Source organism: Rhinopithecus bieti, unplaced genomic scaffold (assembly GCF_001698545.2).
Source record: "Rhinopithecus bieti isolate Rb0 unplaced genomic scaffold, ASM169854v2 scaffold_24263, whole genome shotgun sequence".
NCBI classification, from domain to species: Eukaryota; Metazoa; Chordata; class Mammalia; order Primates; family Cercopithecidae; genus Rhinopithecus; species Rhinopithecus bieti.
Window position 1 is genome coordinate 1,386,745 of NW_016811410.1, and position 10,204 is coordinate 1,396,948.

The following is a 10,204-nucleotide window of genomic DNA, read 5'->3' on the forward strand; positions in this document are numbered from 1 at the left end:
GGCTTTTCCGTCCACTCTCTGACTGGACATTGCCACTCGAGCGTCTCAGTTCAGCAGGTTCAAATGCGAGGGCTGATGCCCCACGCCGGCCCCGCCTGAAGGCCCCTGCGTGTGCCCACCTCTGGTCTCCCTTGGGGGCACCTTCCCTCGTGCCCGCAACCGTTAGGTGTTCTCTTGGCTCTCCCCGTCGAAGGGCTCCCTCTGCCTTGGCTCCTTCTGCATTCCCAGTGCAGCTCCGCCCCAGCTCTGGCAGGACTTCCTCGGGGCTGCCCCCTGTTCCCGAGGCAGTGGCTGATGTGCCCAGGCTGCTGGACCTCCCGCCTGCTGGGCTCCTGGTTCTGCTCTTCAGGCCCAGCTCACCACATGCCTGGCTGTGTGATCTCCCCAACCCCCTCTGGCCCTGCCTGCCCTGCGTTCCCTCCGCTGCTTCTTAAAGGAGCTCTGCCCGTGGCACCCTCCGTGTGCCTGGCCGGCTGCCTCGCTCCCCTGGCCCAGTCTGGGTGGCAGACGCTCTGCAGTAACAGCCACCCCAGGCCAGTGGCTGAGGATGACAGGGCCTTCATTCTGCCACCTGCTCTGTGTCCCCATGAATCCAAGGGAGGGCTTGGCTCACTGTCACCCTGGCCCGTGTGAAGGTGCAGCCACCAGGAGCTGGAGTGGGAGAAGGAGTGTTCTGAGACGTCTTTTGCTGGCAACGAATTGCCTGCCCTGGCCTGAGAGCGGCTCAGAGCTTGCTGGCCGGGACAGTCGCTTGGCCCTGGGCCATCTCAGAGCCAGGAGGGGAGCCCACCAGGTGCTGGGCCTGGGTAGAGGGACCATAAGAGCAGCGATGGCTGCCCCATCCTCCTCTCAGCCAGGCCCACTCTAAGTCCTGCCCCAGCCCCCTGGCCCCGGGCCTCTCTTGGCTCTTCCTCAGCGCTTCCCTCCCCGCACATATGCATGTGCTGCACTGACCTCCCTGCATGTGCTGTGCCCCCCGACTTGCTGATGTTTGCTGCTTACTGCTCACCTCCGGGTCAGCCTCTTTCCCTGCACGTTGCATGGGGCAGGTTTCATCGCCTTGGCTCAGTCTTGTGTCCTGAGTGACTTGCAGCACTTGCAGCACTGAGTCAGGAGGGGGATGTCTGCATGGGGAAGGGAGGGGAGAGGGACCAGGGAGGGACCAGCAGCGGGCCGCGGGGCTCGGGGAGAGGGACCAGGGAGGGACTGGCAGCAGCCGCGAGGCTCGGGGAGAGGGACCAGGGCGGGACTGGCAGCGGGCCGCGGGGCTCAGGTACCATCTCCAGAGGGTGGGAGGTTGGCAATCTGATGCCCTTCCTCACACCTTTCTTATAGAAGAGCTCCAGGGGATGGTGTCAGCCAGGCCTCTGAGAGGGGCTTCCCAGGGTCAGGTGTCTTTTTTTCGATAATTCCAGGGCCTGCTTTGGGTGGGGGCCTTGAGTTGGGTGCCCCTCAGAGCACCTGGGCTGTCACTGGGGATCTGTGGATTAGTCTATGGATATGAGCACAAGTGTGGGAGTGCATGAATATGGAAGCATGTGCGCATGCACGAATGTACAAATGTGTTTGTGTGCATGAGCGTGTGTGAATGTGTGTGTATGCATACGTGTGTGTGCATGAGCGTGTGAGTGTGTGAATGTGTGTGCATGCATGAATTGTTTACGTGTGTTTGAGTGTGTGGATGAATACATCAGACTGAGTGTGGATGAGTGTGTTACTGTGTGGGTGAGAGAGTGTGTGTATCGACGTGCATGTGGTGAGTGTGTGAGCAGTGTGTATCGACGTGCATGTGGTGAGTGTGTGAGCATTGAGTGCATGGATGGAGAGGCAGAGGCTGATACCCAGGCCCTTGGTGGCAGTGAGGGGACCCTGCCTGGCTGATGCATGGTCCTGGGGGTGCTTGCGAGGGCTGGGCTTGGGTTCCTCGGCTCAGAGTGTGCTGCACTGGCTGTCTACTCCTCGTGGAGGTGCCTATGGTGGAACTGGATGTCCAGGGTGGCAGTCTGCTTCCAATGTCCTTGCTCTTTGTGACTTTAGGGAGTAGCTGAAATGCTGAGGCCCAGTGCTGACTGGGATCTGAGGCCTCTCCTGGGAGGTGCTCAGTTCCTGTAGGAACCTTGGGCCCCTGCAGGGGAAGCCTCCAGGTCTATAGAGGGTGGGAAGTGAAGGCTGTATGGCCATGTGTGAACCTCACTGCAGTGCTCTTCTTCCCTGCTCCTCAATGGTGTCTGAGAGGGAGGGGAGACACACTGCCTCCCGCTGTCAGCATCAGGCTTGCCGGGGCAGGAGGTTAGGAATGGCCATCTTGTGCACACAGGTGGACATGGAGGCCGTGTGGTCTGTGTCCTTCAGCTCTGCAGCCTGAGGGTCTTCAGTGCAGGACGGCAGGCATATCAGAGCCAGGGTGGGGGGCATGGGGTCTCTGGGACCTGAAGGTTCTCTCCCGAGGCCTGTTGCATGAGCCCCGTGGCTCTGCTTGAATGCTGGCTTAGCTCAGGCTCAGCGTTCCTGCAGGAGTCTGGATGCGTGAAAGATGGTACCTGGTGTGATTCTAAACTCAGACTTGCAGAGGGGTGCTCTGGAAGGCTCCTGGCCTACCTTCATTGGGCGGGCTGGCATCTCATGGGCACAGCCCTTCTTCCCACTAGGTGGCCTGGGCTCTGCAGTTGACCATGCCTCTGGGCTTTGTTCGGCACAGTTTGACCATGGGCTTCTTTCTTCCAAGGCCATGAGGAGGTGTCCACAGGGCTCCTGGGTCTTCAGAAAGCAGAGCCCCATCCTACAAGGATGACACACATCTCGGACCGAGAACATCTGAAGGGACAGGGTCACCCACAGCCAGTGGAGCCCGTCCTTCCTGTGGACCTGTGTGGCGTGTCCAGGGGCCCAGTGCAGTGGATCTCAGGAAACCTGTGCCAAAATGAACTCGCATTCCTTTAATTAAAAAGCTGTAATGCTCCAGAGAGCACAAGCCAGCTCAGCCACTGCCGAGCTAATTGGAAGATTCAGAAAATTTCCATTAATTACACTTGCCCTCCAGTGGTTTCTTCTCTTCTATGTGCAGTTGCTGTGTTGATTTTGTCTTTTCAACATACAAACAGTGAGGTCCCACAGCCGTGAGGGCTGTTACCAGAATGCAGGGGAGAGCTGGAAGGGAGGCAGGGGAGAACCGAGGCAGCAGAAGCCAGTGGAAGACTGGCTGTGCCTCTCCTGCCCTGTTTCCCTTGGGTTGCCCCAGAGGTGGCCCTGGGTGTGGCAGTTCTGGATGGGTGGCCCTGGGTATGGTGGGTCTGGATGGGTAGTGCTGGACATGGTGGCCCTGGGCTTGGTGGGTCTGGGTGTGGTGACCTTGGTTGAGTGGCCTTGAGCATGGTAGCCCTGGGCATGACGGCCCTGGATGTGGTGGCCTTGGGTATGATGGCCCTGGGAGGGTGGCCCTGTGAGCAGCAGTAGAGCCACCTTGGGCCCTCAGGGCAGCAGTGCCCAGCGCCCCAGGGCTGTGGTCAGGAGGATGTCTCAGGACACGGAGCATGCTGTGGTCAGGAGGGTGCCTCAGGACACAGCATGCTGGACATTGGCTTGGTTTTGGCATCCTCCTGGGTAGTCCTGGGGACCTTGGCTTCTTAGGGGTCTCTTGGAATACATCCTCATAAACATCAGAACAGTCAGATGATCTGGCCAAGAGGATCTGGCTTTGTGTTTGGAGATGTCGTTCTCCTGTGAGCATGCATGCACACACACGTGCACAGTAATCGCATCCTCTCTAGGTACTACCTGCTGCAGAAACACGTCTCTCTCCTTTGCAGAGAAAGCCATGCGGGCAGGGGCGGGTCATGTTCGCTCTGGACTCCATATTGTCTTGCACATGTAAGTGCTCAATACATGCTTAGATTTAACTTAACTGGGTAGAGAGAGGAAGTGGATGAGTCAACGTGGAAGGGAGCTGGGCACATGGAAGTCGGGCTTTTTGACCATGAGTGTCACACAAGGCTGTGTCTCCCTTAGGGAGTGTACTGCAGTGTCCAGCAGGCGGGCATGGCCCAGCCCTGCTCTCCTTTCTGGCTGGGTCCTGGGGTTCTTCTTGGGGTCTATGGTGGAGGCATCTGCTGGTCCATAGGATGGCCAGCTGGTATCTTAGAGGCACAGCAGAATCTCTTTGGCAGGTGTGGCCAAATCTGATTGCTGTTGGATGATCATACAGTTATCAAGAAAATTATGCATCCAAGGTTGGCAAATAATGGGCATTTCCAAATGTAATAAGTTTGAGTGTGAGGAACATTTGCATTTTCCTGATGACTGATGATATTGACGACTCTTTCATGTGCTTATTGAACATTGCAATGGACCGAATGTTTGTGTCCCCACCCACATTCATATGTTGAGATCCACCCTCCAGAGTGATGGTATTAGGACCTAGTGCCTTTGGGAGGTACTTAGGTGGTAAGGGGTGGAGCCCTTTTGAAGGGGATTAATGCCTTTGTAACAAGGGACCCCAGAGGGCCCTCTCACCACCTTTCTACCCTGTGAGAACATGGAGAGAAGACAGCTGTTTATGAGCTGAGAAGTGGGCCCTCACCAGACACTGAGTCTTCCAGTGCTTTAATCTTACACTTGCCAGCCTCTAGAGCTGTAAGAAATAAATCTTTGTTGTTTGAGGAACCAAGTCTATGGCAATCTGTTATAGTAGCCTGAACCGACTAAGACAGTTATTTGTATGGCTTACTTTGTGAAGTGTCTGTGCAAGTCTTTAGCCCATTTCTGTGTGTGTTTTATTAAGTCGTAGGAGTTCTATAACGATTCTGTATTCAATCCTTTGATGGATAGATGCACCGTATTTTCTTCCAGTTTACGGCTCACCCATTCGTTTTCTCAGTGGTCTCTTTTGATGAGTGGTCTGTGTCTCCTCTAAGACATCTTTGTCTATCCTAAAGTCAAGTTTAGGTCTAAGATCTATTTCAAATTAATTTTTGTGCGGAGTGTGAAATGAGGGTAGAGATTCATTTTTCCATGTGGATATCCATTTATTCCAGCGTCATTCATTGAAGAGACTTAACTTTCCCCATTGGATTACCTTTGTGCTTCTGTCAAAAACCAGTATGTTTGGTTCTATTTTTTTTATCTGTCTTGTTACTGGTAACACACTATCTTGATTGTTGTAGCTTTATACTAAATCTTTAAATGAGACTTTTATGTCCTCCAACTTAGTTCATTTCCCAAAATTGTTTCAGCAATTCTGGATCCTCTGTATTTCCGTATAAATTCTGAATGTAAACTTGTCAATTTATACGTACAGAAGCCTGCCAAGTTGTTGATTCAGATTGTGTTTAAAAATATAACTCAATTTTAGGGAGGCTGGACATCTTAATAATAACTAGTTTTTCAGTCCATGAACATGGGACCTCTCTCCGTTTATCGAGGTCTTTAATTTCTCTCAGCATGAGTTGTAGTTTTCAGTAGACACGTCTTGTACATCTTACATTTACCCCCAAGTAATTTTTGTTTGTTTTATGCTACTGTAACTGGCATTATTTTAGTTTTATGTAAACATTTTTTATTGCTGGTGCATAGAAATATGGTTAATTTTTAAAATCAGTTTTATTGAAGGCTAATTTACATAAAATAAAATTCACCCATTTTAAGGTTGAGATTTAATGAGTTTTGACAAAGGCATACAGTCACATCACCACCACTGCAATAAAGATGTAGATCATGTCTGTCACCTCAGAAAGTTCACCCTTGGCCCTTTACAGGCAGCCCAGCTCTGGGTTGGAGTTGGCTACACTGGCTCACAGGAGCCAGTTCCGCATCTTTGTCTCATGCCTCTTTAGTTCTTAATGGTGGTTTTGGAGAAAGAAGTTTTAAATTTTGATGAAGTTCAGTATATCACCAATTTCTTCCTTTATGGTTTGATCTTTTTGTGTTCTTTCTAAGAAATCTTCGACCAACTCATGGTTGCAAGAATTGTTTTCCTGTGTTTTCTTTTGGAAGTTTTATAGCTGCTAATTTTTGTTTATGTTTCACATGAGGTGAGGGTTGAAGATTTTTTTCCCTCTTCTTCCCTCCCCCACTCTTCTCCTTTTTTTAATCTGGATGTTTTTACGGTCCAGCACTATTTGCTGAAATGACTACCGTTTCCTCTTTGTATTACCTTGGCACTTTTTTTTTTTTTTTTTTTTTTTTGGAAAAGAAGGAGCTTATAATTGTGGGTTTGTTCCTGACCATTATTCTTTTTCTGTTGACCTGTATGTCTGTCTTGACCCCAGTACAACACTATTTATTACTATAGCTTTGTGAGTCTTGGAAGCAAAACCCCAGTTTTGTTTTTTCTCAGAATTATTTTGGCTACTCTAGATTTTTGCTATTTTATCCCAGTTTGTCAATTTCTGTAACTCATTAGTATCATTTGTACTCTTCTGGAGGAGTGACTGATTGGGATTGCACTGAAACTATAGATCAATTCAGGGAGAATGGATCTCTTGAAAATTGAGTTTTTTTGGCCAGACGCGGTGGCTCACGCCTGTAATCCCAGTACTTTGGGAGGCTGAGGCGGGCAGATCACCTGAGGTCAGGAGTTTGAGACCAGCCTGGCCAACATGGAGAAACCCTGTCCCGCTAAAAATCACATTAGCCGGGTGTGGTGTTACACGTCTGTAATCCCAGCTACTTGGGAGGCCGAGGCAGGAGAATCACTTGAACCTGGGAGGTGGAGGTTGCAGTGAGCCGAGATCGTGCCACTGTACTCTCTAGTCTGGGCAACAGAGTGAGACTGTCTCAAAAAAAAAAAAATGAGGTTAGGGTTTTGTTTCATTTTGTTTTGTTTTGTTTTGACTGAGTCTGGCTCTGTCACCCAGGCTAGAGAGTACAGCGGCACGATCTCGGCTCACTGCAACCTCCACCTCCTGGGTTCAAGCGATTCTCTTGCCTCATGCCCAGCTAACTTGTATTTTTAGTAGAGACAGGGTTTCACCATGTTGGCCAGGCTGGTCTTGAACTCCTGACCTAGTGATCCGCCTGCCTCAGCCTCTCAAAGTGCTGGGATTACAGGTATAAGCCACTGCACCCAGCCAAAAATTGAATTTTTTAATCTATGAATCTGCGGCAGTTGGGACATTTTATTTTGGTCTTCTTTAATTTTTCTCAGCACCATTTCCTAACTTTCAGTGTGCAAGTGTTGCAGATATTTTGTTAAATTTATCCCCACATATTTTATGCTTTTTTAAAAAATGAAATATATTGCTTATATTGTCTTTGTATTCTCTAGCCTTGCTTAAACTCACTCAGAACTTCCATTATCATATTTTTAGATTCTTGAGGGTTTCTCAAATCATCTGTGAATAAAGACAGTTTTGTTTCTTTCTTTTAAAACTTTCTGCCTCATTGCACTGTCTGGGATCTCCAGCACAATGAGTAGAAGTGAGAGCAGACATTCTTGCTGTTTTCTGGTCTTAGGGGGAAAGCATTCAATATTTTATTATTAAGTATAATGTCAGCTGAGCCTTGTCATAGATCAGATAGAGGAAATCTCCTTCTCCTCTTAGTTTGCTGAGTTTTTTATATTTTAATTTTAACAGTTGAATTTTGTCAAATGCTTTTTCTTCTGTATTTGTGGACGTGATTTTTCTCTTTTATTTTGTTTGCGTAATAAGTTACATTGATTGACTTTTGAATATTATACCAACTTTTCATTTCTAGATTTGTTTTTATGTATTACTGAATTCAGTTTTCCAGTATTTCATTAATAATTTTCACATCTGTGTTCATTAGGGATACTGGTCTGTGTTTTCTTTCCTGCAGTGTCCTTGTCTGGTTTTGACATCAGGCATGTGCTGGCCTCGCAAAATGAGTGGAGAGGTGTTCTCTCCTCCTCGATTTTCTGGAAAAATTTGTGTAAGGTTGGTGGTGTTTTTCCATTAAATGTTTTCTAACATTCACCAGTGATGCTGTTTGACCCTGGAGCTTTCTTTGTGTGAATATTTTAATAACGAGCTCAATTTCTTTAGGAGATACAGGATTTTTCAGATTTTCCGTCTCTTCTTGTGTTAGTTTTGATAATTTGTGTCTTTCAAGGAATGGGTTTTGTCCATTTCTTCTAAGCTGTTGAGTCTGTTGCATGAAGTTGTATTTACCTTTTTTTTTTTTTTTTTTTTTTTGAGACAGAGTCTCGCTCTGTCGCCCAGGCTGGAGTGCAGTGGCCGGATCTCAGCTCACTGCAAGCTCCGCCTCCCGGGTTCACGCCATTCTCCTGCCTCAGCCTCCTGAGTAACTGGGCCTACAGGCGCCCGCCACGTCGCCCGGCTAATTGTTTGTATTTTTTAGTAGAGACGGGGTTTCACTGTGTTAGCCAGGATGGTCTCGATCTCCTGACCTTGTGATCCGCCCGCCTCGGCCTCCCAAAGTGCTGGGATTACAGGCTTGAGCCACCGCGCCCGGCCAGTATTTTCCTTTTAATGTCTGTAGTGATTCCGCCCTTTTATTCCTTACATCAGTGTTTTGCATTTCGTTTCTTGTCTGTAATAGAGAGGAATGATATAATCTATTGCTATGTCTGTTGGTTAGTCTGTTCCTTCCTTTCGTTTTGTCTGTTTTTGCTCCATATATTTTGGGTTGTTACTGGGCACCCTCACATTTAGGGTTGGTATCTTTCTGATGATTAAATCTTTCAGGAAAATGTTCCTCTACAAATTGGTCAAATATCCCTTTTGGTTCAGAGTGTCCTTTGATACAGTCACTTAACTTTATGATCAGTGTTTTCACGACGTATCATTTTCCACCCTTTTCCTTTCTTAACCTGTGTCTTTAAATAGGAAATATATCTTTTAAAAATGTCATATAGTGGTGTCTTGCTTTTAAAAATAAATACAGTCTGAAAATATCTGCTCTTTAATTGGAATGTTAGCGTCATTATGATATTATTTTCCTTAAGTCTACAGTGTTGCTAATTTTCTCTGTGTGTCCATCTGTTAATGGTTTATCATCAGCCTCTCAGGGGGAGAATATAGACTCCTGAGGGTGGAGACATTGAGCTCCTTGTGGAGCTCCACAGGCAGATGTGGGAATGTGTTCTGGGTCCATGCCTGGTCTTTGGACAGAAATGGGAGTGTGTTCTGGGTCCATGCCTGGTCTTTGGGCAGATGTGGGAATGTGTTCTGGGTCCATGCCTGGTCTTTGGACAGATATGGGAGTGTGTTCTGGGTTCATGCCTGGTCTTTGGGCAGGTGGTTCCCAGGGCTGCGGCTCTGTTCTTCTGAGGCGAAAGCCCCTTGCAGGCGATGCTGCCGGGGGATCTGTGGGTTTCATGGGTGCTCAGAGTCCCTGTAAAGCCTGGCAGGGTGAAATGCTGCCCCCTCAACCTCACCTGCCCCTGTTCTCCACCTTGATGCCGCCTCCTACTCTGTCCGTCTCCTGTGGGGCTTCCCCTGGGGCCCGGCAAGCCGCTGTGGACCCTGCAGACCTCAGGCATGGGTGGATGCGGGGCCTGTGGTTGGCATCTGCTCTTCACCACCATCCTCCTGTGGTCCGCGTGCCCTTTCAGTTGGCCAGCTCAGCTTGTGGTTGGTCAGAGGCTGTGGGATGCACTTAAAGGCCTCAGCAGCAAGTCCTGGTATTTGGAGAGTCTGTGACAGAGAAGGGCACATTCCGTGGCCAGACAGGTGCCGATTCTGTGCCATCGTGTGCTTCCCTCCAACCATTGGGCGGGGCTGTGCCCGTCTTCTCCTTTGGGGCCCCTGGACTTTGGATGGGGTGGGGCTGGACTCAGGGAGGCCTCCTGGGCAGTCTGGGGTGGCTCTTCCCAGTAGAGCGTAGGCAGAAGTGGAGCCACAGCCAGCCCTGGGGGTGGAGGAGGAGGCGACAGCTGTGTTTCAGTCTCAGCCTCAGCAGAGTCAGACGTGTATGGCACCACGTGTTCCCTCCTTTTAGCACTGGGGTCATCTCCATGACAGCCCACGGCCTTTCCCTGCTCCACTCCTCGGCTCTGCAGCAAATGCTGGACCCCCAGGTGTACCCCAAACCTGGGCCCAGACCTGCTCCTGCTTGCAGGTCACAAACCGCGCCCCTCGTTGGCCTCCTGTGCCGAGGCAGATGGCCGCCTGGAGGGAATCTGCCTTTCTAGAGGCTGGAGCCCTCCCCACTGCTCATCTGCCGGGAGCCTGGTCCCCATGGCACCCCCCCCCCCCCCGGAGTGCACCACCCCCCCCCCCCCCCC

At 49.9% G+C, this 10,204-nt stretch overlaps 2 protein-coding genes across 2 annotated transcripts in view; both read left to right on the forward strand.

Moving 5' to 3' along the window:
• LOC108543392 (uncharacterized) overlaps positions 1-10,204 on the forward strand; it is a 94,046-nt gene that overhangs the window by 38,767 nt on the left and 45,075 nt on the right.
• The window catches only part of STK32C (serine/threonine kinase 32C), a 98,382-nt gene that overhangs the window by 13,719 nt on the left and 74,459 nt on the right, over positions 1-10,204 (forward strand).